Below are 20,978 nucleotides of genomic sequence, written 5' to 3'. Positions count from 1 at the left end.
CTCAGCGACTTCTCCACTTCTCTAATTCTAAATTGAATATATTGTTTACATTTTAATATTTTCAAACTGAGATGTAGACTGCAATCAACCTATATATTTAATACAGTGTTTTCCCCCTTCGTGTAATAGCTGCTATTAAACTGATGATGTGTCATAAGTTCAAATTTCTCCAAAAATTGAGGAAATATGGAAAGCATGATTCTCTTGGCTCAGTTTCATCAAAAGCTAAAAATCAAATCGCTTTGTATAAAATTGCTACTAAGCACCATCTTCTTAACTGCTGTGTTTTTGTCTCACTTTCGTTTGAAAATGACAATTTCATCATTTCAACAGGTAATTCCCCAATCCCATCATGTTACCTTGTCCTCTGATGTTGTGCCTAAATCATCTCTCCCTGGATTAACTCATTATTCCTATTAAAGCCTTTGATATATGTCAGAGACATGCCCTTATTTGTGACAGAGCTATAAAAGTGTGTTGCTTTAATTTCTTCAATAAATCAGTTTCTCTATTCCATTCCCTTAATTATGTGCTATTTTTCTCTGGAATGGCTCCAATGTCTAGTTTTTTGTTTTTTTTTTTCGCCTAGAAGTGTTTCCAAAATTTACATAAGGGACACCAGTATAGCCTGACCACCCTGCCCTTCCTTTTTTGTGATGTTGCCTTACAAGCACCTCTGAGTGATACCTTCCCCCTTACTAGATGATTCAACAAAGAACTCAACTACATTTATCCAGCATGCTCACTCATAGGGCATTTGCCCAACCGTCAAGACTGGCCATTGGGGATTATTTTCACACACAGAACTAATCTTTCACTTTCTTTTCCAATGGAATTTCCACTTATTATTTTCAAATTCTGAAGCTATTTATTGAGCCTGGTAGTTAGCAACAGATGCCACAAACTGGCATCATCAGCAAGTGGGATGATATGATAGAAAGGTCATTCTCCCACAATATAGTTTTAGCTCAGGTTGTGACACAGACAGAACATGTGGTTCTGGCAAAGAGTTAACATCTCTGGCCCAGTAAATGGCTAAGAAGATGAGCAGAAGAAGGTGGTTGCTAAGATTCCTTCAGCTCTAACATCCTACAGTATCATTTCTCAATAGTTTGGTTAATATTTTTCAGAGTTATCATGGGCTTAAAATCATACCAAGTCCTGGGCCCATACCTATAACACCTCACCAACCCTGCATTCATTAAAAATACTCTGCACCTGTCAGGAAGATGCCATCCAGGCTCTTTCAAAATCCACCTTCCCACATACACCAGATGCGCACACACACAAACATTTTAATTTGTGAGTGAAACTTTATGGAATCCTATTCTACAGGAGTTCATCCAGCCCTTAATCTTTTTTTTCCTGATGAATACACACACAAAAAGAAATCATGTTCTCATCCTTCACTCTAGCAAGATTGCACACTGCCTTCCCCTCTGATAACCTGAAGAAGCAATGATTTATCTGGAATGACTTCTGCTATTTTCCAATAATCTGATTATAAAGCTGGTTAATACAGTGCAAACTTGCCTGATAGACCATGGCCTGCCCCTCGAACTATTTTTTGTGTCTTTGTTAGGACATCCTTTATGTAGGTCCCATCCCCTTAATATCTATTAATACCAGTCATACCTAAGCTGAATTGTCACCATTATGTGAACTTTCTCTCATTTTGAAATTTAGAACCCTGCTGTCTGGCTTTTGGGTTCATTTCAGATCACAATTCCACTTGCTAAATGAAGAAATCACTGCCAAAATTAAGTAGACATGATACCAACTCTAATCTTCTAGGAGGCAACCCCTCACGATCTGCTGATTCTACAGTGTGTGTTATACTCAAATTACTGCAGAAATCCCTAATTGGCCTTCTGTCAATAGTTATTTTTGCAACATCTTCATTATTTTCTAATTGACCAAATTAATTTTCTTCATTTTTCTCATTAAATACAGGTTTAGAAGTAATCTCAGTTGTGTAGCTTTTCTAAACAGCGTTCTTCCTCGAGGCCTGCCCTCATTCTTAAATAGGCATTTTTTTCTACCCTCAGTGTCTGCCTATGTGGATCGATCTATCTAATCTATCGATCTATTTAGGTCTAATGGATTTTGAAAAGTCACCAGTAGCTCAATGTCTAGATTTACAATCTTAGGTGTGAATAACATTCCCCTCAGTAGCATTTCCCTGTCCCCGAGAACACTATGCATTGAATGACTTGCCTGGGTTAGCAGGAACCCCAACCCCACCATTTCCTGACCATTCTGTTGGAAATCATGTATAATGACTCTTGCTCAGTGTAGCCAAAACTCTGATGTGTCTCCTTGAACCTAGAGAACTCCCCTGCTGCTGCAGAGTGCTGGTTGTTCCAGAATGAACTATACTCCATTGGGGTTCCAGGTACTCCATCCTTGCCAATGCAAATCCCTACTGAATATCCTGTAGGTTTTCAATGCTATGCTTGGTTTCGTCCAAGGCAAAACTGCTCTGGGCTCTGGAATTTATATCTCTGTGTGTGTACATGTGTGTTTGTGTGTGTGTTTTAATTCACTGAAAAAACTGCTTCCCAAGGCTCAACACCACACCTAGAAGATCCAAATCACGGCGTGTTCCAGGGTCCTCTGTCTCTTGGGCCCAGAAGAGCCATCCTTTTCACGACTGTAACAAGGAGCTAACATCTTAGATCCATGTATTTCAACCCTCAGAATTACTTATTTCAGAAGGTTTGAGCCCTCTCCTCCAAATGAGCGGGTCAAAGCCACTCAGGATACTCCAACAGATCCAGACAGCTTAGAATTTTAGGAAGAAAGGAGGAGACGCTCAGTTCTGACTCTCTCAGTTGGTTCCTGGGCTCCTATGCAAATCTACCCCCTCCTCCTTTGCCCTGTGCAGCTGGAGTTTCCTTAGCCAGATACCTCAATGCACCCTCTGAATGACTGCTACAGACATTAAAGTATTTTGCTAGTGTCTTCTTTCAACATTTCTCTCCAAGGCTCTATCCACACCTGGTTGACCACTTTAACTGTCTGCTTGGCTGGCCAACTTGGCCCAACAACCACAGTGATGGTGTGGGTGTTTTTATTGAATAAACTGCTTTTACTGTTTTTACTGGCTTGACCAGTCAAGCAGATGAAAAGAAGTTACATGTGCTTTTAAAAAATTAAACCATTTTTGGCACTTTGATCAGTAGTTTTATGAAATCTAACTGATTTTTACTTGACTTTGACACAGGTTAAAGCTTAAAATTTCTTTCACTGATGGACTTCCTCTCCTTACTAGCCAAAATCCACAGGACTAGTCTAGCTAGTATTGATTCTCCCTTGTCAGTTTTCTCATGTGCTACTCAGGCATGAAATCTGATGTTCCCTACTCCTGGCTTAAGATCAAGCCTTTGAATATATTAATAGTTGGACCCAGGGGTCCTTATCCTGGCTCTGCCCCTCACTAGCTACATGATCTTAGGCAAGTTACTTCACCTTCTTTGTGCCTTAACCCTCAACTGTGAAATGGGCATATTAAGAGGATCTGCTTGATAGAACTGTTATGAGGAATCAAGTAGATAATGAATGAAATATCACAGTAAACAATAAATGGTAATGGCAGCTAACTTTATAGAACATTTTCTATGTATCAAGTCTTGTGCTGAGAGCCTCTAAGATTATCACATTCATTGTTATCTATTATCTGACCAAGTTATTTAAATTTCACAAATATTGGGTCATGAGACGTTTTGTGAATACAAGGATTAGTGAGATACCACTTGGTAATCAATTAGTTTATGTTCTTAAAAAAAAAAAAGGACAAAGACACAAAAAAGCAGGGTAAGTGGTGATTTCAAAATAGAGCTACATTTAACACAGAAAGATTACTTCTCTTGGAGCATAGGTGTTACCAAGAGGCCTTCTTGGAGGAGGAGGTATTTAATGATGGGTTTGTTTAAACAGGCAATAGTGAAACTAAGAAAAAATGAGCAATAATGATAGCCCTAGCAGTTGTGGAGTGTGTCCTGCATGCCAGACATTGTGATAGGCAGATGACTTAGAGTCTTGTTTAATCAACCCCATAAATTAGGTATTATCTTATACTAATCCCATCTCATTCACAAGGTTGAAGGAAGTTAAATAACTTTCCCAAGAACACATATCTTTTAACACAGAAATTTCCAGAGCAATTTTCCCAGACATCTTAGGTTGCGCTGAAAGAGACTCTTGCATAATTTCAAACCCCAGCCAAACTCCCTTAACAATGTTACTTCACACCATATGCATTGAGGTTGCCCTGAGTCAGCCATTTTCTTCACTTGTGATTTTTTTCTCCACCCCTCCATCTCCTCCTTTCCCAGTCAATATTCATTTTAAATGCAAGAAGCCAGCCTCCTTTTTAGCTGACAATGCTGGTTGATCACACATCTTCAGCTACATAACTGACAAATGCCCATTTAGGTGTGGGATTGACTCTAAACATTGAAGAAAGATATATTCAAGAGAGAAAAGGCAGGGGAAGCCAACAATTCGCTGAGCAAAGGATGTGGTGACCATCAGAGGCCCAGTGATCCCCAAATGCTCTTCTGAAAAAGCCTCTTGATTAGGAAAGGTGAAAATAGCAGCCTTCAAGCACTCCAACTCCAGCCCCTGTGTTCTCTTCCCTGGTGGTTTCCTGAAGTGAAAAGAATCTGCTTACCCAGGGCAATGAAAGCCCTTCCTCCAGATATATCTCATTCAGCCCTAGTCCTAGTGCTCCTTATCCCCCCTTGGGGATTCAGTAACTCCCTCTTTCTGGGAAACATGCATGCCTGGTGCTATTTCAACCCTGGCTGCACATTTGAATTATCTAGGAACTTTGAAAAATGCTAATACCTTAGCCCAACTCAAGACTAGTTAAACTAGTGTCCCTGGAGATGGATCCTGGGCACTGCATGCTTCAGGTAGTGTGGCAATCAGCAACTTTGCAGAATTGCCCTCAGATGTGTGTCTGATGTTTTTCTCATGGTTCGACTGCCCATGGGTTTGAAGAGGAAGACCATATAGGCAAAGTGCCATTTTTATCAAAGAATAGAGCCATTCTTATCACAACTTTGGGCTTTGCCTTTGAGAATAACTATGCTAAACAGCAGCTCAAGAGTCAGATGTTCTGTCCTCACATAGACCCACCACCAACACCCATATGATCTATGGCAAGTCTATTTCTCTAAGTCTTAGATGCTTCATTTGTAAACTGGAGTAACAATCAACCTGACTTAACACATTTATAAAATTTAGAGTGACGTCAAGCACATGGTAAGAAATAATAATCAGTATTTATCACTATTATTTATGATCTTGGGCAAATTTCTCCCATGTTTCTTTAAACATGTAATAGTTGAACTAGATGATACATAAGGTGCCTTTAAGTTATATATTCTTGGACTCTGGACAGACTTATTCAGATTGTTTGCAAATAAAAAAAAAGTGGATGCATCCATGTATGCTAATTTACAAATTCTCATTCTAATTATCTAATTACTCTTTGTAACTGAAAGCTGTATTTGCAATTCAGCCAATATTAATTAATTTCCTCTACATCTCAGAATCAGCTACAATGTATAGGAAAACACTGAACATAGAATTAGGAGATATGTGTTAAATTAAGGATGGGAATTAACATTATTAATGAATAAATTAGGACAGAGTTCTGTTTCAGTACTAAAGATGTGTTTACCTTGACCCATCCAGACACCCTTGAATGGATGCTATCAGGACCACCATGGTGAATGGAGAGCTGGGTTAGGAGTATGGCCTGGAATGGTAGAGATGATCAGGGTGTGGCAGAGCAGAATGGAAAAAAGAATCACCTTGAGGAGAACTTGGAAATCACCATCCAGCAGGTGGAAATTGGCTAGCATGGCCTCAGGGTTCTCCCTACAGTGTAGCTGGCAGTTCAACTGCAGGATTAACTTGAGATTCCTCACTTGTAAAATGAGGATAATAATTCCCAGCTCTTGGATTACTAAACAATTTTAATGGGTCTATCCATTTTTGGAAAAGCTTTGTAAACATGAAAAAAAGATATTCAGATGTATTATTATTTGTGAACATCTAGGGTAGAAAATAGTGAGCAGTGAATGGATGGGTTTATCATATTTGTACAAGAAAACATATTATTTCTATCTACAAAGCTCAGTGATGTTGGCTCAATGGACAGGCATGGCAGAGACAAGCCTTGTAAGTTTCCCCTCTTGTAAATCTTGAGGCCACTAGGGTAAACTGTGGACTAACTCAGTCAAACAAAAGATACTTAGGAGTTTAGATTCAGCAAAGTTGGGAACTAATGACAAATTTGTTGCTCTCAGATAAGAGCCTCTGTTAATTAACATTTAAAAATTTAATGTGTCAATAATTTAGGAGCCCAGTTTGCTTGGGTTATGGGCTTTTTTTCCCTCTTATGGAGAATAATTTTGCAAGGGTAAAATTAAGGAGTAGGACATTCCTGTAGAATTCATTAGGAAGGTAAGGAAAGGTTAGTCTGTCTCAAGATGTCTATTCTTTTGTTGAACCAGCAAAGATTAGTTCCTGATTTTTATTTTAATACTAGTCTTATGAGATTTACAGTGATGAATCTTTTCCCAATATTTGAGACACATGGCTTGAAATTGGGACTATCTCAGAAAATAGAGGTAGAATGCAAAAAAAAAAAAAGAGAGAGAGAGAGATTTTGCTGTTCAATTATTGCTCAGGTTAGAGCATTCAGATTGTGTCTAAAATGAATCAGTGCAATTATTTAGAAGGTGCAAATGTCAATACACTCTTTGTTTCATGTAGAGCAGAGGTTGGCTAACTACAACCCATTAACAAAATCCAGCTCCTGTCTGTCTTTGTAAATAAAAGTTTTTTGGAACAGAGCCATGTTTATTTGTTTACTTGTTGTCTAGGACTGCTTTTGCATTACAACAACAAAGCTAAGTAACTGTGACACAGACTCCATGGCTCTCAACCCCTGAAATATTTACTCTCTAAACTTTTACCAAAAAAGTTTGTCAAGACCTGAATAATGTTAGGTGTTTCATAGGTAGTTTTATGTTTTTATTTTAGTATCTATTAGAAAAAGATAAAACTGCCAAATCTATGTTTTTTAATTTTTTTGTTGTTGAGGATAAATTAAAGTATATAAGGAAGACTGTGAGTTAATTTTAAAAAATACTAAAATACAAAAAGAAAATGATGGCATGTGAAATTCTGATATTTTAGAAACACAGTCTCACTGAGTACCAATATTGATTTTTACATTTCTCTGTTTCTGAGAAATCCTGGCCTAAGAGATTTTTTAAAAGTATACTCTTATTCTCTATTTGAGTCTTAAAATAGTTTGGGACAAAAATTAAACAGGTAAAAATAATGATTTTTCACTTATATATATGAAGGTTGACATATATGAAAACATATTTGCAATCACAAAGTCATAAGCAAACTTATATTTTTTTGGGGGGGTGGGGAGTAAAAAGAGCTTTTGAGATAGAATTCTAGTCTTAGCTCTTCAAAAAATTGGTCTTGGCTTACTGGAAATTTCCATAAGGCCTGGTAATAGGGAGTTCTTCAGCTTGGTCACATGACAACGTGCACAAGAACTCAAACTGATTTGGCCCTACTTCCTGTGGTCAAGTACATAGAATTAAAATAAAATTATGTATTGTACAGTCCCCATAATGTACTGTTTCGTGCTTGCTTAGATGGGAAGCTCTCTAACTGCATACCATGGACGTATGCAGACTTGAAATTTTTTCCCCCCAGTAGTTTGGTGAACAAATAACCTTAGGGAAGAAAACTGATTTAAACAGATTTGGACCTCCTCAAATTTACTGCAAGATTTTTCAAGATCTTCAGGTCTTGATGAACGATGGAAGATGCAACTTTGCCTAAACTTATCTCACCATAGAACTCTTCTCTCTTGGAGTATTTTGGGGAATGCCACTTTTAAGGATCTAGAGGAAAGTGGACATAATCAGCTGGGCATCAATATGATTTTGAGTCTAGAATTTATTTTGGCATTTTGAGGGGGAATTCCTTCCCTTTTGGAAGTATCATCAACATAATGGGAAACAAATTTCATGATAGTAGGTAGTACAACTTATAAACATGAAAGTAGTATGCAGAGAATACTTGAGAACTCTGAAGTCAGTTTGTAATAAAACTTTTATGAGACTAATTAAAAATAAACACTAAGATCCTTTAAAATGTGCATTATCTTTTAGTAACCTATTCTTCTTTTACAAATTTGTCTTTTGGAAAAATAAGAGATGTTCATAAGGGAATACGTCTAGAGTGATTTATAATACCAAAAAATTGGAAACAATTTGAATGTTCAATAAAGAAGACTGTTGGAAAGGTTTAAATATATTAGAATATTAAGAAGACAACAGAAATCATATTATTAGAGAGTACTTATTGACATAGGAAATTTTTCATGATACATAATTAAAAGGAAACACACTATTAAAATATATTCACAGTATCTTACTTTTATAAAACTTTACATAAATAAACATGAAGAATACTAAAAAGACTTACAGAATATATAGAGCGGGATTATTTGGGCTGTTGGAATTATGCATAAAGTTTCTCTTCTTTTGCTAATACATTTGCCAACTTTCCTACACTGAGCTTATAATTAGGAAAAAAAGTTAGACTCAATTACAGTAGAAAATCCTACAGAAAATAAATTTCTCCTTCATATCACTTTTTCCTAAAGAAACTATAACATGACATATTTTGCAAATGCACTAAGCTATCTATTGCTAGGACCAGAAAGAATTTTCTCCCAGATGCATGTATGGCAAAGGATGATACCAGAACCCTAGAGACTTCATGACTAAAAATCACTCTTCTCATTTTGTTCTCTTCAGAAATATGTCAACCTGAGGAATAGTGGTGCCAACATCCCAAGAAATGACCTCTGGTTTGTAATTCAGGTGGATAATTTCCCTGAATACATTAAGGCCTGACTCAGCTTGTTCTACGTATCTACTCCACCTATTTATAGCCCAGATCTCCACCATCTTGTCATTCCCTTTTTCTGTCCCTATTCCCCCCAACCCGACAGTGCCAGAAGTGTTGGAGTTAGGGCTGCTGAAGAGGGATTTCCCTAGGCTGGAGACTCTTCCAGACAGGATCAGGCTTGGCATCACAGTTGGTTCTGTGAATTAGCTCTTTACTTTTTTCAGCAGAATTATGAAAACATGCACAAGTCTCTGTCCACTACATTTTTAAAAATTCCTCCAATATTATACATTATTTAAATCTATGTCTCTGCTGCATGGCTCTGACCTGAGGTACTCTGCCATGAATTCACCTCGGTTAAAAAGTGTCCCTCTTTCTGGACTTCAATTCCCTTGCCCATTTAATAAGATGTCTGGATTTACTCAACAAACATTTATTGAGTTCCTGCTCTGGGGTCAAAGGTGCATAAGACAGATATAGCTCTTGTCTTAACAGAGCTTACAATTTAGTGGAATGGGCAGATTTTATGCATATATACTTTTTAAAGCAAAGATGGTATTGCAGAAGACAGTGTATGAAGATTTTACTGGATCCATAGATAGCCTATCTAAGCCAGACTCAGGAAGTCATGAATGAGCTAGTGACATCCAAGAAACAATTTGCAGAAGACATACTGAAATATAAGTAAGAGTTAGTGAAAGAGCAGTTATGGAAGAAAGCAATAGCTTACTAAAACCCCAGAAACAAAAGGATGAGTAATGAATTCAAGAGATCAAAAGAAATTCATGTAACCAAAAGAGAAGGTATGATAAGGGAATGGAACAAAATGAGAACAAGCCACATTCCAGAGTTTAGACCAGCACTATCCAAGATACACAATGTGAGCTATGTATGTAATTTTCAATCTTCTAGTAGCCATATTTTAAAAAGTAAAAAAGAAACATCTGAAGTTAAATGTAATGACATATTTTAGTTAATCCAGTATAATTAAAATATTATTTCAACATGTAATCCATAGAAAATTATTAATAAGATACTTTATATCCTTTTTTCCCCTAAATCTTTGTAATCTGATGTTCACAGTTATCACTTTCTCAATTCAGACTCATCACATTTTAACTACTGAACAATCACATGTGGCTAGTGGCTACCACACTGGACAGCACAAATTTAGATTGCATCTTTAGGAAAATGCAAAGCCACCAAAGGGACTTCATGGATAATGAATTTGATGGGAAAAGGCAGGAAGCAGGGAAACCAGAAAGATTTTTGTAGAATCTATAGCAAACATTAGAGTAAAGTGGGGGGCGAGGATAAACATATCTCATTAGCGTCAAGAGATGCGCTGGAGGTAAACTTTACCATTTTGACATGCACATAAGCCCACGGAACACCCAGACCCAAGAGCTACTTCATAAAGTATAATGATGCACTTAATTTCTCCCTCTCTGACCTCTTTAAGTTGAAAGTCACAGACCTATATAGGAAGTCACAAAGGCCATATGGTTTCCTAGGAGCCACACAGCAAATGGTTTGGGAGAATGGTTGATGGTGTTGTTTTGACCCTTTCTCCTCTGTAAGGAGTGAGAAAGAAGAATCATCCAGAAAGTCTGAGTGTTTGTTGCTTTTTTTTTTTCCCCCTCCACCACTGACACATTGAATCTATGGAGAAAGGCAGATGGAGAAAAGTGCTTCTCAGGGGTGATTACAGCCAGAGAGGGGCTTGAGACATCCCTGGACCCCATATTTCTTTTGCCACCAGTGACTTTCAAATCAAATGAGCCCAATCTGCAGATCAAAATGAGATTTTTCTTATTGACTTCCCTGAAAGCTTAGCCGGCTCTCCACAAATCGAGTCATGTGTATCCTGCATCATCATCAACCACAGCCGATTGCAGGGATGTCGGAACTGGGCCGATGCTGGCAAATATGTCACTGATGCATGAGGCCAGGGAAAATCCAGCTCTTATTGGCCTGGCAGTGCTGACCTGGTTTGTCCATAAATGAAGAGCAAATGCAATTTGCAAAACACATAGAACTGATAAGGGGTTACAAAAAGGCGGGGCTGGAGTCACTTTGCTAAGAGCAGACATGCTTGAAGGGGAGACAAAGCAGATTTCAACCTTGAAATTGGACAGACAGCGTTTCTTAAAGTCTTCTCTGTGCACCCCTTTTCCTCATCAACAACTGAAGAGTGTGTTAAAAACCTGCATACCTGAGTCTAACCCCAGGCCTGCTGAAATGGAGGAGTGCCTGGGATGGGACCTAGGAAACAGTCATGTTTAAGAAAACCCTTATGATTCTTGTGCATATTAAGGTTTACTATTTCAAGGAAGGAAAGTAGAACAAGAGGATTTCCATTCGTTTATTGGGAAAAACTGAACCTGGAATCAGTCTACCTGGCCTGTTATCCAGACTCTGATTCTGGCTAACTGGCTGACTCAGAGTGAGGGGGAAATGGTGGGGGATGTGAAATCAGGAGTGGGTGTAGGCCTACTTCCTTCATGTAAGAGCTGTGTGATGATGCCTTATAGCCAAGTCTCACTGTCACCACAAGAAAATGCAGGGTGAAGTCAGGTGACCTTGAAAAATCAGATTCTGGCATTATAGCTCTGACATTCTATTTAACAAATGACATTCTATTTCTAACTCCAGTTCCTTCTTCTGTAAAATGGGGAGGTTATCTTCCATTTGAGCTATGTTATTTTCAGAATCCAGTGAAACACCATTTTTTTTCAGTTGTTCAAAAGGTGGACACAAACAGGAAGTGGTGGTATTAATGCAATACAGACTTATCTCTACTTAGCACATTATTTGTTGTAAGACTATAGCTACACTGATAAAATACCCTTAAATGCATAGTGTTTTTTGTTTTTTTTTAACAAAGCACACTACAAAAGGATTTTTTTTTTCCTTTTACTATGGATTAAACTCATGTGAAATGGCCTAGGTTAACCTCTGCTGACCCTCTCTGTAACACAACACTAACTTTGTAAGGGAAAAAGAGATTCACCTTAAGATACTCCAGGTTTTCCACATATTAAAAAAAAAAAAAACCCTCAATGATGGCCATGACTTAACTTAGCTTTCAAATCTATCAATCATTCAGCCACTATCTCCTTCCATGTAGCCAACAGTAGCAAAGTTTGATCATTTGATATGATGTCTTGTGTTTTTCTAGTTTGCAAATCTGTGCTTATTTCATGCCAAATCCTTAGACTAGAACATTTCCCTTCTTATCAAATATGCTCCTATCAAATTACCGTATGTAAAATAAATAGCCAATGGGAATTTGCTGTATTACTCAGGGAACAAAACCAGGGCTTGGTAACAACCTAGAAGGGAGGGATGGAGAGGAAGGTGCGAGGGATGTTTAAGTAGGAGGGGACATGGGTAAACCTATCGCTGATTCATGTTGATCTTTGGTAGAAACCAACACAGTACTGTAAAGCAATTATCCTTCAATTAAATATAAATAAATTAAAAAAGTATCTTCCTATCAAACTTCTATCTATAAAAATATCATAGATGTATACAAACATTTCATTTCAAAGATGTTGACTTTGATGCTGTATATGAAAGCAAAACAATCACACAAACAAAAAGATAGTTCATGACCTAATAAGCATCCGACATTAGGGGAACAATTAAACAAATAGAGTCATACGATAGAATCCAGGCATCCCCTGCTTTTCAAAAGTTTGCTTTACACCACTTCTCTTTTTAGAAAGACCAACATTACCTGCTTTTGCTCACTGAAAGAAATCCAAAGATTATGTCCACTTTTATGAAAAAAGACACAACATGAAAAGAGCATTCAGTGCTGCTTTGCAGTGAGCCATTATAGAGGCAGTGCATACCTGAAGCAGCGAGAAGAGTGCCCACAAAACCCTTCCCTGGAAACCACACTCACCACCTCAGCCTCAAGCCGCCATAGCTTTAAACTGTGTGACCATCTGTGTTTTATCTCAATTTATTTTGAGCATCCATTAGCAAGACATGTCCTAAAGTACTTTCTTTTTCACTTTACAACATTTTGTCTTAAGGAACAGACACAGGAACGCTCTACTTTTGGAGAGCGAGGGACACTTGTACTCTACCCTAGATCATATGCTGTTGGAAAAGAATATTTACCAGCCTGTGGAGGTGGTCATGATACACCATTAATTGACAGAGAAAAGCAAGCATCATTTAAAAAATCATCTGTAAATAACATAGAGAACACTGATAAGTGAAGCACATGCTGGGTCACTTAGGCGCTAGTTTTGCATCATGACAGAAGGTCCCACAAAGAAGAAATGAAAACTCTCAGGCAACACAACAAGGACACACAGAGAACTGAACCCTCTGCTAAAAATATAATACCATTCTAGGTGAGGGAGTCAGATATTCCAGTGACTGACATTCACATAAGGCAGCTTCTCTCAGCCTCTGCTGCTCTCCTAGCTTCATTCAACTGTCATCTGTGTGTCTCAAATCCAAAACATGTACAAGAGGGACTGATCAAGTATTTAGTCATCACCCAATACCAAGCTCCCACCCTGGACAGAGCTCTCAGGCCAGGCCATTTCATGGCCAGTGGTCTGCTCAACCAATAGACAGAGGCCTCTGGCCCAGATTCAGTTACTCACGTATTCACATGACACCAACGTGGAAGTGTACAGGTCAGGAACTGCTAGGGTTGCTCCTCTCCAACCCCATATCCAAAGATTCATGTCTCTTCTCTAGCATGTTCATCAAATAACATGTGCTGTTATGCCAGTATGGTGGGGGAGAAACAAATGAGGATTGGATTTGGCTCCCTGTGGAAAAAAAAGAAATCAAAATGATAATGATTTAAACACTTGAGGGTTTATCTCTCAAGTGGAAGACATCTGGAGGTGGCCAGTTCATGCCTGGTATGGCAACTCTTCACAAAGTCATTAGGATCAGGAGCATCCTAACTCCCTGCCCCTCAGCCTAACACACAGTAGAGTACTCCTAACACATTGCTTCATATTATCTTTACAATGTCCACATGCAATGGATGCTATTTTAACCTCTGTTCCTAAAATGCAAAAATGAAAGTGCTCAGGGATTTTAGGAGATAGTTATACTCAGTCAGACAGTTCAGTCACTCAGTCATGTCCAACTCTTTGTGACCCCATGGACTGCAGCACACCAGACTTCCCTGTCCATCACCAATTCCCAGAGCATACTCAAAATTATGTCCTTTGCAACGGTGATGGCATCCAACCATCTCATCCTCTGTCATCCCCTTCTCCTTCCGCCTTCAATCTTTCCCAGAATCAAGGTCTTTTCCAGTGAGTCAGTTCTTCACATCAGGTGGCCAAATCATTGGAGTTTCACCTTCAGCATCAGTCCTTCCAATGAATCGTCAGGACTGACTTCCTTTAGGATGGACTGGTTGGATCTCCTTGCAGTCCAAGGGACTCTCAAGAGTCTTCTCCAACACCACAGTTCAAAAGCATTAATTCTTCAGCACTCAGCTTTCTTTATAGTCCAACTCTCACATCTATACATGACTACTGGAAAAACCATAGCTTTGACTAGACGGATCTTTGTTGGCAAAGTAATGTCTCTGCTTTTTAATATGCTGTCTAGGTTGGTCATAGCTTTTCTTCCAAGGAGAAAGTATCTTTAATTTCATGGCTGCAGTCTCTATCTAAAGTGATTTTGGAGCCCCCCAAAATAAAGTCTCTCACGGTTTCCACTGTTTCCCCATCTATTTGCCATGAAGTGATGGGACTGGATGCTATGATCTTAGTTTTCTGAATGTGAAGTTTTAAACCAGCTTTTTCACTCTCCTCTTTCACTTTCACCAAGATGCTCTTTAGTTCTTCTTTGCTTTCTGCCATAAGGGTGGTGTCATCTGCATATCTGAGGTTATTTCTCCTGGCAATCTTGATTCCATCTTGTGCTTCATCCAGCCTGGCGTTTCATATGATATACTCTGCATATAAGTTAAATAAGCAGGGTGACAATATACAGCCTTGACATACTCCTTTTCCTATTTGGAACCAGTCTGTTGTTCCATGTCCAATTCTAACTATTGCTTCTTGACCTGCACACAGATTTCTCAGGAGGCAGGTCAGGTGGTCTGATAGTCCCAACTCTAAGAATTTTCCACAGTTTGTTGTGATCCACACAAAGGCTTTGGCGTAGTCAATAAAGCAAGAATACACAGAAGAACTATAAAAAAAAGATCCTCATGACCCAGATAACCATGATGGTGTGATCACTCACCTGGAGCTAGACATCTTGGAATGTGAAGCCAAGTGGGCCTTAGGAAGCATCACTACAAACAAAACTAGCAGAGGTGATGTAATTCCAGTTGAGCTATTTCAAATCCTGAAAGATGATGCCGGTATATTTGCTCAATATGCCAGCAAATCTGGAAAACTCAACAGTGGCCACAGGACTGGAAAAGGTCAGTTTTCATTCCAATCCCAAAGAAAGGCAATGCCAAAGAATGTTCAAACTACTGCACAATTGCACTCATCTCACATGCTAGCAAAGTAATGCTCAAAATTCTCCAAGCCAGGCTTCAATAGTACATGAATCATGAACTTTCAGATGTTCAAGCTGGATTTAGTTATACTAATGGTGCCATTTAATGGTCTGCCTCTATGCATATCCTGTGTCCAGTGATTTTGTGGGTCTTCTCAGAGGATAGAGTCTACTTTCCCATCTCTTGGATCTAGGCTAGTCTTGTGACTTGTTTTGGTCCAAATAGCTGTGTAGAAGTGATGGCGTGCCAGTTCTGAACTTATGCTTAAAGAGAGCTTGCCTGCTTCAATTGTCTCTCTTAAAACCTTTCTCATGTGCAGTAGCCTGGACAAGCTGGCTGGAACGTGGGAGGCACATGAAGCAAATTTGACTCACGCTAGCCGACTAGCCAACACCCAGCAGATGCACCAGCTAAGCAGAGATTACCTAAGTGAGCCCAGCCTTGATCAGTCAATCTCTGGATTCTTGAGCAAAAATAAATGTTTACTATGCTTAATATTGCATGCCACTGAAGACCCATAGCTGTCTGTTTAGCAACATTATTGTGGCATTACATAAATGTAAGATAGGTCAGTTAGTAACTTTCCGAAGTCACCCAAACAGTAACTGGTAGAGCCAAGATGTGAACTTAGGATGTCTACTTTCAGAGCCTGACATGCCCAGGGAAGGCTTTGGAAAGAACAAATTATTTGGGAAATATCTAAGATTCTCAGAATCTCCGGTCTCTTAAGTGAGAGGTCCTGTGTTCAGTCCTGGGGTTGTATTAATTACTTCAGGCCTTTGGATCTTGGTTTCCTTATCTATAAAATGAACATAATAAACACCTCTGTTAGCAGGATTCCTGGTAGGATCCGATGGGAGACCTATGAAAAGCATTTCACAAATGGCTGTGCAGATAGCAGATGCAGACATCACATCTCCACCCTGCCAACAGCTCAACAGACAGAGGCTACTCTGCCTGAAAGGGTCTTGCCAGGAGGTCCTCTGCACTTCTCCTCTCGTGCAACAATTATGGATTGAGGGTACCTGTGGAGGCCAGGATAGTGAACTGTTTGTCTTTATAGCATCCACCTCCCATAACAGGAAAGCTTTAGCTGAGTTCTAAACGAGAGAAAAAGGTGAAAAAAAACCCTAAAGCTGCTATCAAATTCACAGAGGCCCTTAATGGTGATTTAATGCTGGGAGATCTAGCTTGCCACAAGATTGTGACAGGACTGTATTTTTTTCTGTCGGGTTTAGGTGAGTGGTAGTGTGGCTGCATTTAAAGGCAGTGGGGAGAGGGTTGTAGGAGGACTATTAATCATGTGCTGGACTATAAGCAGAATTAAAGGGACAGGGAGACTAGAGATGGCTGGAGAGTGACCTTTAGGGCAGGGTGTTACTAAGGAAGCATAAAAAGGAGGGTCAGGCTACACCCTACCTGTTCTTTCTCCTCTCATTTTATAACTAAATTCCTCCTCCCTGTAGCTCCCAAACCCACTCTAGGAAAGCCTTCATAGAGTTCATTTAGCTTCCCTGGTGGTTCCAGACATGGTCTCAGTGTACAAAAGATCAGGATTCAAAAGCATCACATAATGCCTCAGAGTCTATGGTTAACACTGGCTTTCATCTTTTACACACTTAAACACTTTTTAAAATGCACTCACATTTAATGTTTAACCCCAGACACTACCCAGATGTATACATGCACCAGTATGCTTTCATACATTCGCTCATCAAATACTATTTGCTCCTCTCTGTTATGTACCAACCATCAAGCACTGCCCTAGGCTGAAAGGAAACAGAGATGAATGAAATATGGTCCCTGCCCTCAAGAACAGCTTGTAAATCATTCCTTATCAAGACTTCTAGACAGAAAAACAAATTTTTTTCCACAGTAAACTACCCCTGAATGTTCTTAACAGGTCTTCTACCGATGAATATTTTGCTTATTTCTAATTTTTGCTATTCAGGAGTCACTGTAATATGTGTGGGCATGACTACTGAATAACTTCATACAAGAAGACTGGCAAGTGTAGGTATGCTATAATTTTTATTTCTATTGCCAAAAAGGCTGCACCAATTTACATTCCAAATAATAATATATGGGTATTTGTTTCCCCAGTACTATCAAGCTTCATATATCAGTGAACTTGTTAAGTAAAAAGTGAAATTTCATTTTTGAAAATTTCCGTTTCTTTCATTGTGAATAAGGTTGAGCATTTTGTTGAATGGTAAAGACATTTTTTTTTCCTTTGAACTTACTGTTAACATTCTCAGCTCATTTTTCTTTTGGTTGTTGATTTTGTTTCTTTATTTACAGACATAGAAAAATTAAGGAAATTAGTTATAGTACAGTGGCTTTTTCATGTGCAATTTTACTTTTGATGTAGTCAAATTTGCCAGTTTTTTGCTGTGGTTTTTGGTATTCATTTCTTCTTTAGAAATATCTTTTGTATGTCAAGATTATAAAAGCATGCTGCTGTATTTTCTTTTAGTGATTTGTATATATTTTTTTTTACAATTAATTCATTAATGCATATAGAACTATGTTAGCTTTTCATTGCTGCATCACAAATTACCACAGCCTTATCAGCCTAAGACAATATACACTATGTTGCAGTTTCTATGGATAAGGAGTTTGACATTGAGTAACTGGATCCTTGGCTTAGAGTTTCACAGCCTATGTTCAAAGTCTTGGCCAGAACTATGTTCTCATCAGAAGCTCAACTGGGGAAGGATCTACTGACAAACTCTTTCAGATTGCTGTTCAAATTCATTTCCTGATGCTATGTGATTCATGGCATCCTGCTTCATCAAAGTCAGAGAGACAGTCTAGCATGATGGGCATTACATTATTATGTAATCACAGATGTGATCACATAAACCTATCACCTTTGTCACATTCCAATATTTAGAAGAAAGTCACTGATCCTTCCCATACTCAAAGGGATCACACAAAAGTGTGAATATCAGGAGCTGGAGATCCTGAAAACACTCTAAAGTCTGTCCGCTACAAATCTGTTTTGGTAAAAGGAGGTAGGGATATAACTGTCTTTAGAGGGTCAGCCAGAAGTCTCAATGTCACTTACAAAATTATCTAACTTTCCTCTAACTTATTAGAGATTCTATTTCTTTCTATTTTCCTCAGACAGTCTAGTTTAAATAACTCAAACTAGTTCATTTCTCCTTCTTTCTTCATTGCAAATACAGCATCCATGGTATTGGAAATGTAGTTTATCAATTCCACAATCCACTTATTGGGCATAAAAAGAATACTTTTCAAGCTTTTTCCCCAGAGCCAATCACCATTGTCAGTTTTTGTTTTATTCTTTCAGACATGTCTGTTTTTATTCTTATATACCTGTATCTATCCAGCTAAATATAAAGGTTGAAGGAAATAAAAAAAAATAAAGTCTAATTATTATCTCACTCCTTTCCACAGAAGAGGTGCATATTCACAGCAGAGACCAGACAACTTCAGGTCAATGCAAGTGTGTGCTAGAAAACACTACATCAGTCAGTTAAGCTGACAGCTGACACTAGTCTTGCTCCAAAATGATCCAAACTCAGGACCAAGACAAAAAAGGGGCAGCAACAGGTAAAGCAGGAACATTTTTGAGGATAGAGTGCATACCAAAGAAGATAATATACTTAAGAAAGGATTGCAAGTCCCCAGGTCCCACGCACCTGAATGGCCGCAGTATCTATCTGGGCCTTTGTAAGTAGGACTCTGTTTAGTTTGATTATAAAAAAAAAATCTATAGATTACATTCTGTTTCATAATAGAGTCTGCAAATATCCACTGAATCTGACACCATTGTCTCTCAGTAGCAAGCGAAGAATGAAGCAGATACTAGCCACGACCCTTACATCAGTTCAGTTCAGTTGCTCAGTCATGTCCGACTCTTTGCGACCCCATGAACTGCAGCATGCCAGGCCTCCCTATCCATCACCAACTCCCGGAGTTTACCCAAACTCATGTCCATTGAGTCGGTGATGCCATCCAACCATCTCATCCTCTGTCATCCCCTTCTCCTCCTGCCCTCAATCTTTCCCAGCATCAGGGTCTTTTCTAATGAGTCAGCCCTTCACATCAGGTGGCCAAAGTACTGGAGTTTCAGCTTCAGCATCAGTCCTTCCAATGAACACCCAGGACTGATCTCCTTTTGATGGACTGGTTGGATCTCCTTACAGTCCAAGGGATTCTCAAGAGTCTTCTCCAACACCACAGTTCAAAAGCATCAATTCTTCGGCATTGAGCTTTCTTTATAGCCCAGCTCTCACATCCATAGATGACTACTGGAAAAACCACAGTCTTGACTAGATGGACCTTTGTTGACAAAGTAATGTCTCTGCTTTTTAATATGCTCTCTAGGTTGGTCATAATTTTCCTTCCAAGGAATAAGCATCTTTTAATTTCATGGCTGCAATCACCATCTGCAGTGATTTTAGAGCCAAAAAAAAAAATAAAGTCAGCCACTGTTTTCCCATCTATTTGCCATGAAGTGACGAGACCAGATACCATGATCTTAGTTTTCTGAATGCTGAGCTTTAGGCCAACTTTTTCACTCTCCTCTGAATGGCAAACTGCTTCAGTATTCTTGTCTTGAGAACCCCATGAACAGCGTGAAAAGGCAAAAAGATAGGACACTGAAAGATGAACTCCCCAGGTCGGTAGGTGCCCAATATGCTACTGGAGATCAGTGGAGAAATAACTCCAGAAAGAATGAAGGGATGGAGCCAAAGCAAAAATAATACCTAGTTGTAGATGTGACTGATGATGGAAGCAAGGTCCGATGCTGTAAAGAGCAATATTGCCTAGGAACCTGGAATGTTAGGTCCATGAATCAAGGCAAATTGGAAGTGATCAAACAGGAGATGGCAAGAGTGAACGTCAACAAAGATGGAGAAGCTCTACAGAGTCAGCAAAAACAAGACCGGGAGCTGACTGTGGCTCAGATCATGAACTCCTTATTGCCAAATTCAGACTGAAATTGAAGAAAGTGGGGAAAACCATTAGACCATTCAGGTATGACCTAAATCAAATCCCTTATGATTATACAGTGGAAGTGAGAAATAGATTTAAGGGACTAGATCTGATAGACAGAGTGCCTGATGAACTATGGACAGAGGTTCGTGACATTGTACAGGAGACACGGATCAAGACCATCCCCAAGAAAAAAAACTACAAAAAAGCAAAATGGCTGTCTGAGGAGGTCTTACAAATAGCTGGGAAAAGAAGAGAAGCGAAAAGCAAAGGAGAAAAGGAAAGATATACCCATTTGAATGCAAAGTTCCAAAGAATAGCCAGTAGAGATAAGAAAGCCTTCCTCAGCGATCAATGCAAAGAAAGAGAGGAAAACAACAGATTGGGAAAGACTAGAGGTCTCTTTAAGAAAATCAGAGATACCAAGGGAATATTTCATGCAAAGATGGGCTCAATAAAAGACAGAAATGGTATGGACCTAACAGAAGCAGAAGATATTAAGAAGAGGTGGCAAGAATACACAGAAGACCTGTAC

General features: G+C 38.9%; 1 protein-coding gene and 1 long non-coding RNA gene across 11 annotated transcripts in view; one reads left to right on the top strand and one right to left on the bottom strand.

Annotated features, from left to right (window-relative positions):
• LOC145510122 (uncharacterized) overlaps window positions 1–20,978 on the bottom strand; it is an 838,825-nt gene that overhangs the window by 305,923 nt on the left and 511,924 nt on the right. For 8 of the 10 annotated variants that reach the window (XR_014056705.1, XR_014056704.1, XR_014056713.1 and 5 more), the window contains one exon: window positions 13,596–13,766. The gene's annotated coding sequence lies outside the window, so the exon portion shown is untranslated. Of the gene's footprint in view, window positions 1–10,494; window positions 13,767–20,978 lie in introns of those variants that run through there. The other 2 variants (XR_014056703.1, XR_014056723.1) reach the window with 1 other exon arrangement.
• The window catches only part of LOC145510124 (uncharacterized), a 28,634-nt gene continuing 26,049 nt past the window's right edge, over window positions 18,394–20,978 (top strand). The window contains exons 1-2 of the long non-coding RNA XR_014056735.1: window positions 18,394–18,492; window positions 18,899–19,054. This is a non-coding gene — a long non-coding RNA (uncharacterized LOC145510124). The remainder of the gene's footprint in view (window positions 18,493–18,898; window positions 19,055–20,978) is intronic.

The sequence above is a fragment of the Giraffa tippelskirchi genome, chromosome 6 (assembly GCF_054371585.1).
Source record: "Giraffa tippelskirchi isolate mGirTip1 chromosome 6, T2T-mGirTip1v1.2.pri, whole genome shotgun sequence".
NCBI lineage: Eukaryota > Metazoa > Chordata > Mammalia > Artiodactyla > Giraffidae > Giraffa > Giraffa tippelskirchi.
The sequence above is the reverse complement of the archived record's forward strand: the minus strand, read 5'-3'. Positions and strand labels throughout refer to the sequence as shown.